Source organism: Schistocerca gregaria, chromosome 3 (genome assembly GCF_023897955.1).
Source record: "Schistocerca gregaria isolate iqSchGreg1 chromosome 3, iqSchGreg1.2, whole genome shotgun sequence".
Taxonomy (NCBI): domain Eukaryota; kingdom Metazoa; phylum Arthropoda; class Insecta; order Orthoptera; family Acrididae; genus Schistocerca; species Schistocerca gregaria.
This window is the reverse complement of record NC_064922.1, coordinates 881,969,953-881,990,044: the sequence shown is the minus strand read 5'-3', so window position 1 is coordinate 881,990,044 and position 20,092 is coordinate 881,969,953. Positions and strand designations below refer to the sequence as shown.

The 20,092-nt window shown below is 40.8% G+C and overlaps 1 protein-coding gene across 4 annotated transcripts in view; it reads left to right on the top strand.

The window, feature by feature from the left end:
- The first annotated feature begins 711 nt into the window (after positions 1 to 711).
- The window catches only part of LOC126355033 (putative leucine-rich repeat-containing protein DDB_G0290503), a 512,513-nt gene continuing 493,132 nt past the window's right edge, over positions 712 to 20,092 (top strand). The window contains exons 1-2 of one of the 4 annotated variants that reach the window (XM_050005181.1): positions 747 to 774; positions 897 to 924. The gene's annotated coding sequence lies outside the window, so the exon portion shown is untranslated. Of the gene's footprint in view, positions 925 to 20,092 lie in introns of all 4 variants that reach the window. The other 3 variants (XM_050005182.1, XM_050005180.1, XM_050005184.1) reach the window with 3 other exon arrangements.

Sequence of the window (20,092 nt, the reverse complement as noted above, 5' to 3'; positions counted from 1 at the left end):
TAACAAAGAACCCGTAGGTAATTTTTTTTCCAAAACGTGAACATTAAAAACGTTGGTTCTACGAGCTCAAAGCTGAAAGTGTAACAAACACGAAGCAGTGCCAGTAAGCAAACAAACATTGGTTTCGGAGTTTCAGCTTCGTTTGCTGTGGTTACAAATATAGTAAAAGTGGAATTACATTGATTACGAAAGCATCATTTTCACATGACAGCTTATCTTCTTGGTTATTCGAAATTTATAGAGAAAAACCAGTTACATTAGCGTGGCCAAATGTGTCGTATTACTATAGCAAATACGCATTCAAGAACATAAAAACGTTCGAAATTGCCTTTCTGACACTATGTTGTTCATGAAAGCATTAGAATTTTTTGCATTTAAAAGACCTGTTGCGTGCACACGACAGAAATAACGAAGAAGAAGCATTCGCAAACGGCAGTCTAAAGTTTCTATTTGAGATGACGGCTGGCCCCGCCCACTCTGGCTTCGGAACAAAGTACTGTGATAAGTGTATAGAGAAATTTCTCTCCTTTTTTTTGTTTTTTACCTTCGTGGGATTTGGCCGCTTCTTGTGAACTTCGCAATTTTATATTCTCATTGCTTCGTGTCGTATAAAAGTAAACATCTGGCGCTATTACTCTTTCCTCTGTTTAAAAAATATTGAAATAAAATTTTAATGTTGATTAGCGATACCGATAGACATTGGATATCAGCATGAGTTCGTTTGATATAGACTTTGGATTCGCGTAGAAATTATCTCTGCTTATGCATTGTTAGGTACGTTTTCATGCATTGTTTTGTTAAATATTGTGTTAATGTTGTACTAATTACTTTATTTTTTGGTCGAATAGATACCGTTATTTTTATCTTTCATGTCGAATGGTATTATTACCGCCCAGCGTGCGTGGAACGAAATTCATAACGCAAGTATGTTATTGTGTCATTTATATAGATTTGTGCCGATTTGCAATGGTGATTATCATGAAACTTAAAATTGTCACCTGTAATAAATTAACGAAACAGCTGTGTTCCTACAGCAATTTGAAGGAGTAGGATGGCATAATGGAGACATTGATCACTTGGATCCAAGTATTGAGAGATCGTAGTATGTGTTTGCTGTTCACTTTACATTTGGTATGCATTGGGTGATTACATGCTGCCTGTAAAGTGTAGCAAACATCTCCATCAGTTCTGGAATAAAGAGATATCATAATTTTTCTTCAAATTATAAATTGCACGTAAGCGAGTGCCGACATCAGGTTCGATTAGCACGGTTCAGATGAACTGAAGAGATTCAGTATCACCCCGAAAATGTCGTGATAAAATTAACGTGTTTGACTTCGGCTCAAGAACGAATTTTGTGTATTACCTACGATGCTACATCATCTGGCGTTCCAGCGTCGAATTGACATTAATGGATGAATAACAACGACTGGCTAATATACTAGTAGACATATGGGTGGAACGGAGTTCAACCTTAGTTATGCCATCCCTATTATAAGTTTTCCATGTGTTCCCTATATAATGTAAGGCGAATGTAGGAATGGTTACTTTGAGGCGGTAGCGAAGTTCGCTCTCCATCTTTATCCTACCCTGCCACTAATGACATCGTTGTCTACAGGTCGTTAATTTTCCTACTTTAATACAGATGCAGCGAGAAAGATATAGATCAGTCCTTGATGGAAATGCTGTGCATACTTCACCTACGGTGCCGTGATGTGCTGTTAGCTACAATACCCACCTTGCTATGCGTTGTGCCACGAGAATGAGCGAAGTTTAACCTTTACAATTATTTCGTATACTTTGTGGCCCTTAGCACCAGCAAGCGAAACTATTTTTCACAGACCCCAGATTCAACGAAATGCTAAGGGAAGCAGGAATCTGTCATCAGTTATCTGCTATATTAGCAGGTCCTTTGCCTCCCCATTTTCTGTGATCCATTGCTTCCTTCTTAAGGCTGCTGTATGTTGTACCGTCCATCATGTCATCCAGTATCTGGAATCTCTTCCTTCCTAGCTTCCTTTTCCCTTCTACATAACCTTCTAAAACTGTTTTATCAGTCAGACATTCTCTCTTAATATATGCACAATCCAATTTCTTTTTCTTCTCTTTATCACATCTACATCTACATGACTACTCTGCAATTCACATTTAAGTGCTTGGCAGAGGGTTCATTGAACCACAATCATACTCTATCATTCCATTCCCGAACAGCGCGCGGGAAAACACCTAAACCTTACTGTTCGAGCTCTGATTTCTATTATTTTATTTTGATGATCATTCCTACCTATGTAGGTTGGGCTCAACAAAATATTTTCGCATTCGGAAGAGAAAGTTGGTGACAGAAATTTCGTAAATAGATTTCGCCGCGACGAAAAACGTCTTTGCTTTAATGAATTCCATCCCAACTCGCATAACATATCTGCCACACTCTCTCCCCTATTACGGGATAATACAAAATGAGCTGGCCTTTTTTGCACCCTTTCGATGTCCTCCGTCAATCCCACCTGGTAAGGATCCCACACCGCGCAGCAATATTCTAACAGAGGGCGAATGAGTGTAGTGTAAGCTGTCTCTTTAGTGGACTTGTTGCATCTTCTAAGTGTCCTGCCAATGAAACGCAACCTTTGGCTCGCCTTCCCCACAATATTATCTATGAGGTCTTTCCAACTGAAGTTGTTCGTAATTTTAACACCCAGGTACAGTAACTGTCTTTTCTCTCCCACTCTTCTCAGTACCTCTTCATATTTTACTCTGTCCATCCAACTTATTCTTTCCATCCTCCGCCATGTCCATATCTCAAAAGCCTCCAGCCTTTCTCTCTTTTTTTTTCACTCATAGTCCATGTTTCAGCGCCATATAGAAGAACACTCCATACAAGACATTTTATGAGTCTCTGAGTTCTCTGTCCAGATCTTTCCCCTTTTCTTATAAAACGCCTCTTTTGCCATTGCTATCCTTGTTTTAATTTCTGTTGTGCACTTCCAGTCGGTGTCTACCCTGCTTCCAAGAACTTAAAATGTTGCACCTGTTCTAGTATTTCCCCATTCAACATAATTTTTATTTCCTTATTTCCTCCTAGTGCCAATACTTTTGTTTTATTTGTGTTAATTTTCATTCCATATTTTTTTTCCATTAGTTGCAATGGTGTCCACCAAATCCTGTAATTCTTTTTCCCTGTGGCTAGAAGGACCATGCCATCAGCAAACCTCAAACACCCTATTCTTCTTCCTCCAATTTCTACCCTTTGTCATCTAATAAGCATTGGTCAATCACATTTTCCGAGTAGAGGTTGAAAAGAGTAGGTGATAGAAAGCATCCTTGTCTTACTCCTTTTCCTAGTCTGATCCAGTTTGTACTTTCTCCTCTCACTTTAACTGAAACTTTTTGATTAAGATATGATGAGTTTATAAGTCTTCTGGTTTTCTAGTCCACTCTCTTTTCCCTCATTATAGTCGCCAGCTTGTCCCAAACCACACTGTCAAATGCCTTTCCTAGATCTATGAAGCACATATATAGGTCTCTTCCTTTTTCAATAAACCTTTCTCCCAAGATTCGTAGGTGCTCTATTGCATCCCTAGTGCCCGTATTCAGTCTAAAGCCAAACTCCTCCTCACCAAGATTCTCCTCCATTACTTTTTCAAATCTTTTATTAATTATTCTTAACATAACTTTGGCTGCATGTGAAATGAGGCTGATTGTCCTGTGCTCGCTGCATTTCTTGGTTCCTTGTTTTTCCGGTAATGGAATCATTACTGTTGTCAGAAAGTCCTCAGGCCATTCACCACTGTCATATATTTTATTACATAACCTCAATATTTCTCTTATTCCATCTTGGTTCAAGCATTTTAGTGTCTCTCCCGGTATTGTATCTGTACCTACCGCTTTGCCATTTTTTATTGTAGCTATGGCAGACTTTACTTCTTCCATTATGATGGTTGGTCCTTTCTCGTCATCACTTACGCTGTTGTGTGGTTCAAGTTCCAGAGTTTCTGGTTTGCTATTTGTGTCGTATAGCTCTTTTAGATATTCTTCCCATCTCTGGAGGATATTGTCACAATCTTTGTACACTACCTCTTCGTCTTTACTCAAAATTTCCATAGTAGCACTTCCTGCTCTGTTTTGTTCCCATATCATAGTGTTTACTCTGCTGTATAGTAAGTTTTATCTTCCCTTCCTGTTCAGTTCTTCAATATTCCTCTTTTAGCCATTTTTTCCTAGCCTGCTCTGTTTCTCTTCACAGTTCATTATGTAACCTTCGGTATATCTTTCTTGCATTTCAGTGTTCTTGTTTTTCAATTTTCTTCTCTCCTCCATCTTGGAAATCATTTCTTGTGTGACCCATGGTTTTTTTGACAGTTTCCCTTTTACATATCCTATATTTTGCTGTCCTGCTTTAATGATGCCTTCTTTCAGCATATTCCAGTACTCGTTGGCATTACCAGGTGGTTCTTTGTCTCGTAATGTAGTTAGAAACTCCCGAGACAGCATTTCTGTAATTTGTTCTTTGTTGGATATTCTCTCTTCTAAATCCCACTTCTTCACCATGGTCGCCTTCTTCAGTTTTTTCATTCCTATTTGTTTCTTCCATAAGTAAGTTGTGGTCACTATTAATATCTGCACCTGGTAATGTGTGCACCTTCTTGATTCCATTCCTGTATCTTTCTTCTACCATTATAAAATCGATTTGTTTTCTGTATTTAGCCCCAGGTGATTTCCAAGTGTAGAGCCTCCTCTTGTGGTTCTTGAACCATGTGTTTACCGCTATCAGCTGCCTTTCCCTGCAGAAGTCAATTAATCATTCACCTCTGTCATTTCTCTTTCCAAGACCATGACTGCCTACTATGTTTCCCTCTTTTCCTTCTCCCACAATTGCGTTCCAGTCTCCCATTATTATTTTGCAGCACTTCTTATTTTCGTCCGTTATTCTCTCTATTACATTGTATGTTTCCTCTACAATTTGATCATCGTGTTCTGAAGTTTGCATATACACCTGGACAATCAGTAAATCTTTTTGTGCTCCTTTCAGCCTTACACCAATAACCCAGTCATTTGCATAGTCTATATATTCCACACATTTAGCCAATTCCTTTGTCATAATCATTCCTACTCCATTCATTCCTTTTACTTCTCCTTCTGAGTAGTACAATACATATTCATCTGACTGCAACTCTCCATGTCCATATGATTCTTTTCCACCTCTCTTTTAAGGTTTTCTAGTTTTCCTGCTTGTAGCAGAGTTCTAACATTCCAGATACCAATTCTCGTTGTGATTTTTTGCCCCTTTTCAAGTTGTCGACCCCTGGGGATCCGAATGGGGGACTATTTTACCTCCAGACACTGATTTAACGTGAGAGGAAGCCATTTTTGTGCATAAAATGGAGACTGCATTATGCAGGGAAGATAATCTGCGGTGGTAAGGAATCTGTCACAGAATACAAATTATTATTCTGTAGCAGAGCCTTTCATAAAATGGATATATTTTTCCTATCCACTATTTATAGAATACTGGTACACACCTACAGTGTTTCATCATGCCTTGTTCTCTCCCCGGTCTGATAATGTTATTCATTGGTTAGTCGTATTTTATAGCGTCCGTTTGTTCCTGTTCAAGATTCATATTCTACAGTGTTAATAATAATAAGAACACAGCTGTCATTAGCAGTAGTGGCAGTCTTTCCCTTCTGACAATTTATAGCTTTTAGTACAACAGACATTAGTTAGGTTAGTCTTGGGTAATTTTCTGACTAAAATGTAACATTTGCTATAATTTTAATACTTATTGTTTTCTTTGATACTTTCTTTGTGTGATATTCTCACACAGTTAACCGTTATGTAGAGAAAATTTCACACTGATAGCTTATCTCACATAAGACACTAAATAAAACATAGAAAGGTGCCTGAAAATTATCGCATGGAATGGGATAAATCTCAGACATTCATGGGGAATACCAACTAGAGTAATTGCAAGACGATTATACACTTCCGGAACACTATATTGGGGTATTTATTATATAATTATGTAACAGTGAGCATTAAAATATGGGAACCTTAAAAAACAGAGACAGTGTTTCTAAACCCCAATGTAATGTTTCTATACTATAGAGAGAGCTCTCTTTGTGATACTTTTTCACATTATTGTAGAGTTGTTTCATATCATCAGTGGCTTTAACATGAAAGAAGTGAATACTGACTATTTTCACTGGCCTGAAAAACTAGAAGGATTTTTCAACAAATTCCACTTGTACTTTAAATGATTGCATGTATCTACTGTCTCCTAACCAGTTTAATAACCTTATTTCAACTCCAGTCAACTCTTTCCCATTGTCCTTGCAGAACAACTTTTGTGCCTATCCCCAATAAAATATTTGACCTTAAACTGCTGTATAGATATTGGATTATGTAAAGTTTGCTTGAAATTTTTTCATAAAACTTTTGATTTCCAGACACTGTGTGTAAATATTTCTTATAGAACTGGACTGCGTCAGCTTTTCTTCCTGTAGGTGCAGTGATATATCACTGTAGAAACTCTGCCTTTATTGGATGTAGTAATCAAATCATCTTCAGCTAATTTTTTCAGCTTCTTTGTAACAAACATGTTCAGCTAATTGGACTTTTTGCCTTATCATATAGAGTAGGCCTAGCTGCTTTATTTTCAGGGCATACAGCAGCAGTATCAACTGGCATACAGCAGCTGTATCAACTGAACATCTGCCCTTCACGGGCTATATTGATGTTGATAATACTATTTTCACACGGAGAAGTCCTTTGAAACTTTGGTTTTTGGGACTGTCCCTTGGATATCTTCATGGAATTGTCAATAGCTTATTTAACAATGTAGGTACTTAAACAAAATCCATAACTACAGACAGGATCTGTAGAAGGCCCAGATCCAACTGTAGGAGCACCATGTTCAACAGAATGGTTGTCTTCTATAATTTGAGAGAATGAGAATGGTGCCGTATTTTGAACAGTGAGTTGAGTCTTGATTTCAACTCATGTTTACAGATTATGTTTTATTTCGATTGCCTGTTTGATGCTCTTGGCTGTTGCTATACTTTTCATTTCATTGTATCTGGCCTGTTTATTGCTGTTAAAATATGAACCTGGATACTTTGTGGGTCCCAGGAGTGTATCATAGGATCGAGGCCCCAGTTATGGACACATTAAGGGCAATTCGAGATAGATCACATTTGTAATATAGGAAGAAAGTATACAAATTACTTTAAAAAATCGTATCTATTGCTTCAAAGTCTACACTTTACAACCATGTAAAAACAAATATTCTAAGTTGTATAACAAGAGCAGAAAAAAATATTAAAAAATAAATGACGCGTTTCCCCGGTTTTGGCCATGTTAACCCTACCTATGACCAGTTGTTTCCCCAATTATGGCCACTTCATATTATAATAAAACTATGGCTAAAATACTCATGGGTGACTGGAATTCGGCAGTAGGAAAAGGAAGAGAAGGAAACGTAGTAGGTGAATATGGATTGGGGGTAAGAAATGAAAGTGGAAGCTGCCTGGTAGAATTTTACACAGAGCACAAATTTATCATGGCTAACACTTGGTTCAAGAATCATGAAAGAAGGTTGTATACATGTAAGAACCCTGGAGATACTAAAAGGTATCAAATAGATTACATAATGGTAAGACAGAGATTTAGAAACAAGGTTTCAAATTGTAAGACATTACCAGGGGCAGATGTGGATTCTGACCGCAATCTATTGGTTATGAACTGTAGTTAAAACTGAAGAAACTGCAAAAAGGTGGGAATTTAAGGAGATGTGACCTGGATAAACTGACTAAACCAGACGTTGTACAGAGTTTCAGGGAGAGCATGAGGGAGCAATTGACAGGAATGGGGGAAAGAAATACAGTAGAAGAAGAGTGGGTAGCTTTGACGAATGAAATAGTGAAGGCAGCTGAGGATCAAGTAGGTAAAAAGATGAGGGCTAGTAGAAATCCTTGGGTGACAGAAGAAATACTGACTTTAATCGATGAAAGGAGAAAATATAAAAATACAGTAAATGAAGCTGGCAAAAAGGTATACAAACGTCTCAAAAATGAGATCGACACGAAGTGCAAAATGGCTAATCAGGGATGGCTAGAGGACAAATGTAAGGATGTAGAGGCTTATCTCATTAGGGGTAAGATAGATACAGGATACAGGAAAATTATAGAGACCTTTGGAGAAAAGAGAGCCACTTGTATGAATATCAACAGTGCAGATGGAAACCCAGTTCTAAGCAAAGAAGGGAAAGCAGAAAGATGGAAGGAGTATACAGAGGGTCTATACAAGGGCAATGTACTTGCGGACAATATTATGGAAATAGAAGAGGACATTGATGAAGATGAATGGGGAGATATAATACTGCGTGAAGAGTTTGACAAAGCACTGAAAGACCTGAGTCGAAACAAGGCCCCCGGAGTAGACAACATTGCATTAGAACTACTGACAGCCTTGGGAGAGCCAGTCCTGATGAAACTCTACCATCTAGTGAGCAAGATGTATGAAACAGGCGAAATACCCTCAGACTTCAAGAAGAATATAATAATTCCAATCCCAAAGAAAGCAGGTGTTGACAAATGTGAAAATACCGAACTATCAGTTTAATAAGTCACGGCTGCAAAATACTAACGCGGATTCTTTACAGACGAATGGAAAAACTAGTAGAAGCCGACCTCGGGGAAGATCAGTTTGTATTCCGTAGAAATGTTGGAACACGTGAGGCAATACTGACCCTGCAACTTATCTTAGAAACTAGATTAAGGAAAGGCAATCCTACGTTTCTAGCATTTGTAGACTTAGAGAAAGCTTTTGACAATGTTGACGGGAATATGCTCTTTCAAATTCTGAAGGCGGCAGGGGTAAAATACGGGGAGCGAAAGGCTATTTACAATTTGTACAGAAACCAGATTGCAGTTATAATAGTCGAGGGATATGAAAGGGAAGCAGTGGTTAGGAAAGGAGTGAGACAGGGTTGTAGTCTCTCCCCAATGTTATTCAATCTGTATATTGAGCAAGCAGTGAAGGAAACAAAAGAAAAATTCGGAGTAGGTATTAAAATCCATGGAGAAGAAATAAAAACTTTGAGGTTCACCGATGACATTGTAATTCTGTCAGAGACAGCAACGGACTTGGAAGAGCAGTTGAATGGAATGGATAGTGTCTTGAAAGGAGGGTATAAGATGAACATCAACAAAAGCAAAATGAGGATAATGGAATGTAGTCGAAGTAAATCGGGTGATGCTGAGGGAATTAGATTAGGAAATGATACACTTAAAGTAGTAAAGGAATTTTGCTATTTGGGGAGCAAAATAACTGATGATGGTTGAAGTAGAGAGGATATAAAATGTAGACTGGCAATGGCAAGGAAAGCGTTTCTGAAGAAGAGAAATTTGTTAACATTGAGTATAGATTGAAGTGTCAGGAAGTCATTTCTGAAAGTATTTGTATGGAGTGTAGCCATGTATGGAAGTGAAACATGGATGATAAATAGTTTAGACAACAAGAGAATAGAAGCTTTCGAAATGTGGAGCTACAGAAGAATGCTGAAGATTAGATTGGGGAGAAGAGAAGTTTGTGGCACAACTTGACTAGAAGAAGGGATCGGTTGGTAGGACATGTGTTGAGGCATCAGGGGATCACCAATTTAGTATTGGAGGGCAGCGTGGAGGGTAAAAATCGTAGAGGGAGACCAAGAGATGAATACACTAAACAGATTCAGAAGGATGTAGGTTGCAGTAGGCACTCGCAGATGAAGAAGCTTGCACAGGACAGAGTAGCATGGAGAGCTGCATCAAACCAGTCTCAGGACTGAAGACCACACACACATACACATGGCTAAAATAATTGTTAATCCATGTGCCAGAAAGTAATTTGTGGTTTATACAAGTATGTAAGACAACAGACAACAAACAAACATCAAATAGGTAAAGGTACAGCAACTCAATGAACAGAAAAAAATCATTAGTCAAAGTATTGTCCCAGTAATTACTTAAATCAACTTCCAGACAAGTTTATTTCTCACGAGTATTAATGGAACCAGGAAACTTTGCTTTTAATGAATGTCCTTCTTGCATCAAGACTGGATCTGGCAGTTTCCCTATAATATCTTCACCCGTTATAGTCGAAAAATCATTTTCAGTGTATTCGAAACAAGTTTTCTGAACATAGAATTTTTTAGGCACTGAATTTCATATTTAGAGTCCGCAGCTCGTGGTCTTGCGGTAGCGTTCTCGCTTCCCGCTCACTGGGTCCTGGTTCAATTCCTGACGGGGTCAGAGATTTTCTCTGCTTCATGATGACTGGGTGTTGTGTGTTCTTCATCATCATTGACTCACAAGTCGCCGAAGTGGTGTCAACTGAAAAGGACGTGCAATACAGTGGCCGAACTTCCAACAATGCCATACGATCATTTCATTTCATATTCAGAATCAGAAATCACTTTCAAAAATACACATACATACTTAAAAATTGCAGGTCTTGTTCTTTTGTTTCCTGTTAAACTAAATTTTACCAAAATAAAGTTCACTACTTTCAAATTCTCATTCGAAGATAGTTTCACATTTTCTGGTATTTCATCTTTATCTCCTTCTATGTAGTCATCTAAACTGCTTCCACTAACCGTCCATTCTTCTTCCTTGGAAGAACTTGTTGGCCTATCACTTAACTCTTGTCTGTTTCTAGTTTTCCCCTTTCTAACATGAGATAATGCCAATTGCTCCTCTTTGGACTTTAACTCCTTCATAGCTTTTCTCTTCCTTTTTTCCTGGTCCTTCTCCTGCTTCTCTTTTTCCTTCAGTTCATGATATTCCATCCACTTGTCACTAGTCACAACAGTGTGTGTGTGTTCTTTCTTTCTCTTTGTGCCTTGTTGTTTGGGTTCTGGCCAAGTGATGACACTTTCAAAAACTGTTGCTAATGATTTTGGTGGTGTCACTTGGATACGCACTGAAGATGGACTTGGGTTGGATTTTGGAGTACCTGAATTATGTGAAGTACTATTGGGGGAATATCTGAATTTTGTAACATGCTCCTGTGTGTTGAAGATATGTCAATATTGATTTCCTTCCCACTCATGATTCCTTCTCTTGGTTGCTCTGAACTCATCTAAAAGGACGGGATCAATTTGCTTTTCTATATATGAGAAATGTCTCTGAAGCTCCTCATTTTTCTGAACTGTGGTTGAGGCTAGTATACTAAGAACAACTATCTTGCTGTAATCTACATTGTTCACGTTAAATGGAAACAGACCAGTTGCCCTGAAACCAGCACGAATATTTGCCACCATTTTAGGTTCTGTTATAATTTGTGACAGAACAGAAGGTACATCAGATTTTGAAATTTCAGTGCCATTATTTTCAAAATGCCATTTCTGAACTATCTTCTTCCACATGTTTTTCATAGGTCCAAAGACAGCTACATCTAATGGTTGCAAGATGTGTACAGAATTGGGATGGAGAGCAACTAGAATGATAGGATTTTCCCTACAATATCTGATCAAATGAAGTGTCAATTTAACACATCCATATCATTTAAAGTAATGGATACTTCGTGGAACCAGTTTCTTATTTTCTCTTCTGTAACAGAAACTCTAGCCATATTGACATATTCTGCATGTTTTTGTGACAGAACCTTGTGTCTCTTAAGAAATCCATAATACCACTTTTTTCCAGGTTGATTGTTAGTAAATGTAGCCTTACAACTTTCCATATATGCACTCTCAACAAATTTTTGCACAGATGCCTAGAGATTTTCTTCAGTAACTGGAAATTCCATGCTAGAACAGTCCAAAACCCAGTCCACCAATTTTTTTTCAGTTTGTTCTCCTAAGACAGAATGTGGACCACAGTGCCCTCTTGATTCTCGTGGAGATACACCAGAAATTTTGTTTCTTAATGTTGTCCTTGGAACTTTGAACAACATGCTTGGAGTAGCAACATTCATTCCCTCATCAATAGCCTTTAGAGCATCTTTAACTTTGCTGGGAGAATACTGAAACCTCTTATTCTTTGGTTGACTCATTTTTCTTATAAATAATGCACAAAGATGGAGTTAAAGAATGTTGCATATTTGAATAGTGCCTATTGCATATTTTGTATCTTACAAGCATAGGTAAATTAGTATGATATGCCAAGACAATAATAACAATGAGGTATACATTGCTATAAAAATACCAAAAATATTTTACTAAGCGTATTAAAATAAAATTGGCCTAGTGTAATGTAGGACAGAACACCAATATTGATGTTTTTGTATCAGTTTTTAGAAGTGACCAAAACAGGATACATATGTCGCCACTTATGGCCACATGCATGGCCTTGTGGCGGCCATTGACCACCGGAATAGAGCAGAGTGGTAGCTCTGCGCACTGACACGCTCTGAGGACACGGGTCTTACGCGCGCCGTTCGCTAGTGTGTGTTTACGTTTTGACCAGTGATGCTTGCGAGGCTTGTTTATGTGTGTACATGTGCAGTTAGAATAAATACAAGTTTCATACAAGTGGTGTTCAGGCTATTGTGGCAGCTAAGCGACCTGACTCCCGTAGTGGTGAACCCGGACTTTCATGATACGACCACAATATGTGCATTTCTCATCTTTCCTCCTGACATTGTTACGCACCAATGAACTACCACATGATTTGTGACCCAGAGCTCGCCATGAGTTTGCCTACTATTTCATTCATGGATGAATTGCCGGCAGTTCAGCCATCGATGGCTCCGACTACAGTGTTAAACCCAAGTGCACAACATAACCCCACAAGTACAGTCAACGCACTGTGGCCCACACGTGTTGCAGTGCATCCAAACGCGTGGCAGTTTCCGGGTTTCATACCGCAGGTGAAACAGGCGAAATTCCCTCACCACAGTGCTCAGCAACATCCCATATGAATATGTTACATACCAGCTCGACACACGACCAGGTACTTTTGTCCGAAGCGCATACCGCTACGTTCCCGACATACCAACAGCATGCGACAATGTTTGCAGCAGCCGCGACGCCCGCGCCTACTGCATTTGCTCCCACGCCGTGTGTGTCGTGTGGTCAGAGGCCTAATTGCGCTACAGTACAGACACTTGACCCTATACCAGTTTCCGGGCCTCAGCTGCCCCCCCCCCCCCCCCCCTCTATCGCCATCTTCCCACAACACCACAGCAGCCACCTGTAGGGCAGTTTCCACAGCTGCCACAACTACAGAAGGACAACACTATATCATGGTTTGCGTTAGTGGACAATATTCTGAACATTCACGGAGTGTGGGGAGATGACGCATGTTTCATTTGTTTAATTACCCACCTCCACGACTAACTGGACCTGGTCAGTGACCTATTGCTCACGCCACCAAGCCAGCACAAATATGCCATCGCAAGAGCTTGCATCATTGAGCGCTTATCGCGTCCTCCAGCAGAAGCCATCCAGTGCATAATTCATGATGTGCCAGTAGGAGACCGTACGCCTTCACAACTTTGGCGCCATTTAAGGGCCCAGGTGGGCAAGGAGCAACTCCCTGACCTCACACTCTGGGCGTTGTGGCTTGTGAAATTACCGCCAGACGTCCAAGTACGCCTGTTGGCTTACCAAAACACCGCTCTGGAGGAAAAACTGTGACTGGCGAACCAGGCATATTCCATTATCAAACATCGCCAGATTGCGTCCTCCTGTTTTTCCGACACTCCAAATGTTAGCGACACTGCAGTCACGCGTAACACGTTTCACAGGCTGGCCGGGAGAGGCCAGGCGTGCAGCTCACAGCAACAGCAGATGGAGCCCCCTGGTGGCCAGACTTCCGTACTTGTTACGGTTCCTCTACTAGTTGCCCGCCCACCTCCACGCGGGCGTAACAGAACACGCCATGTGATGTTGCTGGCTCGCCGGCTCAGGCACAACACCTAGCATACCCACTATGCTGGTATCATATCACGTTCAGCGACGCTGCACATTCTTGTCGCGCACCCTGCAACTATCCAAACAGGAAGCGCGAGTCAGAATAGGTGCTATGGCTCGCATCAGCAGTTTAGTGCGCCAAAAACATTATCAACTGATCACCCCCCCTGCCCACCACGAACAGCACCTATCAACAGTTCTTAGTATTCTTGCCGAGAATAGAGTCCAAATCAATGACGATAAATCTCAGTTGCGGTCTGCTAGTGTGACATTTTTGGTCTATACTGTTTCCACAGAAGGGACCCACCCCACGTCGCCTGTATACGCGACCTCCCCCTGCCCGTGACTTACCGCGACCTACATCATTTTTTAGGGATGATAAGTTTTATACGGCGGCACATCCCACATGCTGCATCCTTACAGGCTCCGTTGACCGATGCATTCATCGGAAAGAATACTTCAGGGCTCTGCAAGGTCATGTGGGGCAACGACATGCGATGCACGTTCAACGCACTAAAAACGGCACTAGCGAACGCTGTCATGCTCGTGCACCCAGTATCTGATGCCTCAATATCAATCGCAGCTGACGCAAGAGATGTTGCAAACCGTTGGTGGACGCTGTGCGTAATGCCACAACCTACCTCCCCCCCCCCCCCTCTCTCACCGACACGTGGACCTAATACGTCAATTCACAACAGACGTCCATTATATCAAGGGTGCGGACAACATCGTTGCTGACTACATGTCACGGGTCGGTACGATCTCGTTTTCTTGGTACTTCAACGACCTAGCTGCCCAGCAACAAGTGGATGACGACATTCAACAGTTACTGAATAGCGAGTCCACCGTGCTCTCAACTGAGCGCCGCTGAATTCCAGGTTTGCCCTTACCAGTCCTCTGTGACGTCTCCACAGGCACTGCCCTTGCGCCATAAGTTGTTTGCCGCTATCCACGACCTAGCACATCCCAATATTCAGGCTACCACATGCCTCATAACAGAGCGATTCGTATGGACTGGGGTTAGAGCAGACTGCAAAAACTGGACACGAGCATGCATACCTTGCCAACGTGCTAAGGTTGGCCGTCACGCATACTCACCATTGGGCTCATTTGAGGTACCGAAAGGCAGGTTCCGTCACGTCCATCTTGACATGGTTGGACCGCTCCCTCCTTCCAAGGATTTCCAATACATTTTATCTATCATCAACCATGTTAGTCGGTGGGTGGAGGCGATTCCAATAACAGTCATTACCGCCGACTCTGTCGCAAGGGCCTTCAGCGCCTCCTGGATAGCACGGTTCGGTTGCCCATCTTTGGTCACAATGGACCAGGGATGACAATTTGAAGCTGTGCTCTTTGGCAAATTATGTGATCTATGCAGGGCAAACAAATTACGTACAACCACCTACCACCCGCAAAGCAATGGGTTGGTCGAGTGCTGGCACCGCACATTAAAAGCAGCGCTGATGTGCCACAACAGATCTTGGCCTGAAGCCCTCCCCTGGGTACTACTAGGTGTCCATTCGGCTTACAAAGACGATTTGCAAGCCTCCCTAGTCGAATTGTGTATGGGGAACTCTTCGTCCTCCCAGCACAATTCGTCGAGGATTCTGATCCTCCCCTGCAGTCAGAACTTCCGACGCTTACAGAATGAGTCCGACACTTCGCTGCGAATGTATGCCCGCCGCACCCACAACCACACACAGTCCCTCATGTCTTCGTGCACAAAGACCTACACGTTTGCGATTACATGATGCTGCACGATGATCCGGTACAACCCGCGCTACACCCACCCTAATTGGGCCCACACAAAGTGATCCGGCTGACGCAGTCCGACGATGCCAACGTCGCCATTTTCCACGTCGACGTGTCACCTTTTCCGGTCGAGGACCTGTCTCTCCAGCTACAAGATGGGACACTGCTCGTCCTGCACCCCCCCCCACCCCCCCCACCCCCCACATATTGGACGATTAAGCCGCCCAGGTTACACTCCTACGCACACTTACGGTACCAACAGACGCGGAGGAGGCGGCAATCACCGCTACGATCGACGAGGACGCCGACTTCTACATTCGCATGCCACTCACGGCACACAATGCCCCTGCATCGCCGGGCCACTTGATCGCAGTTTCCCATTTCGGCTGCCTGTTACGCTCATCGGCGTGGCACTGCGACTTCATCGCAACGGACTGATCACCACACCAACCTACATCACCTCCTCTCACTATGCTCCGCAATGAAAGGGGGAGGGGGGCCTCTGTGGTGGTCATCGACCACCGGAATAGAGCAGAGTGGTATCTCTGCACACTGACACGCTCGTAGGACGCGGGTCTTGGCGTTTGCCTGGGGCCAGTGTGTGTTTGTTTCGACCAGTGATGCTCGCGAGGCTTGTTTATGTGTGTATATGTCTAATTGTGCAGTTAGAATAAATACGAGTTTCATACATGTGGTGTTCAGGTTATTACGGCAGCTAAGCGACCTGATTCCCTTAGCCATAACACAGAACCAGGGCTAAATATGGATCTGTTAATGACCACATTCTTTTGATAACATGTTTTTAGGCTGAGCCATGTAAAACTTAAAAGAAATGAAAATATAATGTCTTATCTTACCTCTGAACAGGTTAAGTTTCTTCTGATGTTTTATTTAAGCATGTAAAATACAAAAAAACAGATTATGTCTTGCTTAAAGAAAACTTCTGAAAAACCCAGCTTCTTCAAGACTGATCATTTCACAAAATAGTGTCTCCAAACAAAAACAGACAAAAGATTGATTACGTAGACAAATGAATAGAGCCTTTCACAAAGTCTATAATAATCTATGGTAGAACTGGCTGGTATTCCAGAGAAGCTTAAAAATTAAACTTTGACATCAAGGTGGCCATAAGTGGGGTAGTGGCCAAAATTAGAGCCTTCACCCCTGTAGAAAACTATCAGTTTGGCATGTAACATTTTAAACTAAAAATCTAGTAATAAAGCTTTAGTCACTAGCTTTATCGCCCAACTTTTAGTTTAATACGTGACAAGTCAATTTGAGAGTTTTATTTCTGATGAAGGCACTCATAGCAGTGTCGAAACCAGGGTCAAAAGATTCCTTTTCTGTGACCAAGGGCTGGTATTGCTGTTAATTGTACTTTGTAAATGGTCGCTGATCATGCAGCCATATTCAAAATTTTGTACAGACCCTTTTCAATTATTTTGCTTTTGCAATCTGCTAAATATATGTCCCACTGTCTCTTCAGAAATTCTAAGAAAAACTTATCTGATGGTAGCAAAAGATTAGTAAAATGTAGAGGAACCTTAATGGAGTAGTTTTCTGTTTTATCCATCCCAACCTGTTTTACATCTAAATCAAGTCAAGTCTTTATTATCACATAACATGCTTAATGCAGACAAAGATTGTGACATAGGTGACTTGTCAGTTTTACCTCTATATCCAGACTAATAAACTTTATCTAAGAATGGAAAATTCAGGATGCAGAAATGACTGTATTATGAAACGGATAGATTGCTACTAGCCATATGGTGGAAATGTTGAGCCACAGACAGACACAACAAAAAGACAGTCAGACACGTAAGCTTTTGGCCAGAAGCCCTTCATCAGAGTTATAAAACATACACTAATGCAAATGCAACTCAGGCTTTTGGTAGCCAGATTCTGTGGTTGTGCATGTGTGAGTTGCGTTTGTATGAATATGTGTGTGTATGTTGTCTAATTCCAATGAAGGCCTTTTTGGCTGAAAGATTACATGTTTGACAGTCCTTTTGTTGTGCATACCTGTGACTCAACATGGTGAGTAGCAATCAGACCTTTCCAAAATATTGTCAAAATTAATTTAAGGTTATATTAATGAAAATATTAATTTTTGCAAATATAATGTAATAGGATAGAGAAAAAAATCTACTTACAAAGCAGCAGGAGGAGAACACTCATATACAGCTTGAAGAGGAAGGAAAAAGCTGTATATGTGTGTTCTCTTCCTGCCACTTAGAGAGTAGATTTTTTATCTGTCCAATTACATTATTATCTAACTCTGTAATGCATATGGTGGTACTTCTTCAGACCGGTGCCGTTTACATGGTCATTGTTCAAAAATTTAATCTAATGTTTGGGTAACACATCCCCTTCTATATTTTATTTGTAATTTTTTTGTTTGTATAATGTGGATTTTTTTCATATAGTCTCTGAGTCTCTTGCTACGTAACATGTAACTTGCTGTCATACTGATCTATGATGGGAGCGATTCCCATCAAACAGAAGCAAGAAGGGATGCTCCTTAATAGGCAAAACTACTGTATGAAAACATGGTTGGCTATGCATCAGTGGTTGGTTATACGTACACGCCTTGTTGGTGATCTCCCAAAGAAAAGTTCCTATCATCGTACCATCATTATTGATGCATTCCATGATGACAGTAGATCACTGACATGAAAAACAATCATTGTTGTTAAGATAGTTCCATCTACACTTAACAAGTTAGCACAGTTACATTTTCTCTTCCATTTCCTTGTGCTACCTTATGCGTTAAGTTACCTCTGTATGAGACAAATATGGTTTTTGACGGATCTAGGCAAAAACTGGTCTTGTCAAGATTTCAAATAGATTTTAGGTCATATTTTATATCAAAATGCTCCAGTTCATCTTTTACTGAATAATAAAAGTAGTAAATTATGAATGGATAAATCCATGAACCATGGACCTGGCCATTGGTGGGGAGGCTTGCATGCCTCGGCAATACAAATACTTGCACCATAGATGCAACCACAACGGAGGGGTATCTGTTGAGAGGTCAGACAAATGTGTAGTTGCTGAAGAGGGGCAGCAGCTTGGATGATTGACTGATCTGGCCTTATAACATCGACCAAAACAGCCTTGCTGTGCTGCTAGTGCGAATAGCTGAAAGCAAGGGGAAACTACAGCTGTAATTTTTCCTGAGGGCATGCAGCTCTACTTTATGGTCAAATGATGATGGCATCTTCTTGGGTAAAATATTCTGGAGGTAAAATAGTCCCCCACTCGGATATCCAGGTGGGGACTAATCAGGATGATGTCGTCACCAGGAGAAAGAATAGGGCAAGTAGATTAGAAAAATTAAAAAGGGAAATCAATAGTTGAAAGTGGGAATTATTGAATCTCAGTGGCAGGAGGAACAGGACTTCTGGCCAGGTGAATAAAGGGTTATAAATACAAAATCAGGTAGGGGTAATGCAGGACTAGGTTTAATAATGAGTAAAAGAATAGTAACATGGATAAGCTACTATGAACAGCATAGTGAACGCATTATTGTAGTCACGACAGACACGAAGCCCACACCAACCACAGTAGCGTATATGCCTACTAGTTCCACAGATGAGGATGAGCTTGAGGAAATGTATGATGAGAGAAATTATTCAGATAGTTAAGGGAGACAAAAACTTTAGTGGGGAACTGGAATTCGGTAGCAGGAAAAGGAAGAGAAGGAAAAGCCATAGGTGAAGATGGGTTGGGGGGAAATGAATGAAAGAGGAAGCTGAGCGGTATAATTTTGAACAGAGCATAATTTAATCATAGCTAACACTTGGTTTAAATAACATGAAAGAAGGTTGTATATGTGGAAGAGACCTGAGACACTGGAAGGTTTCACATTGATTATATAATGGATAGACAGGGATTTCAGAACCAGGGTTTAAATTGTGAGACATTTACAGGGGCAGATGTAGACTCTGACCACAATTTACTGGCTGTGACCTGCAGCTTAAAACTGAAGAAACTGCAAAAAGGCATGATTTTATGGAGGTGGGACCTGAATAAACTGAAAAAAACCAGAAGTTGTAGAGGGTTTCAGAGGAAGCTTTAGGGAAAAATTGATAAGAACAGGGGAAAGGAATACAGTAGAAGAAGAATGGGCTGCTTGGGAGATGAAGTACTGAAGGCAGCAGAGTCTCTAGTAGGTAAAAAAAAGAGGAATAGTAGAAATACTTGGGTAGCTCAAGAGATATTGAACTTCATCGATGAAAGGAAAAAAAATAAAAATGCAATAAATGAAGCAGGCAAAAGGGAATAGAAACATCTAAAAAATGAGATTGACAGTAAGTGCAAAATGGTTAAGCAGGAATGGCTAGAGGACAAATGTAAGGATGTAGAAGCATATGCTTTGATTTATTGATTCATCCTATAAATCTTTCCAGATTGTGGGATACAGAACAGACACATGTACACACA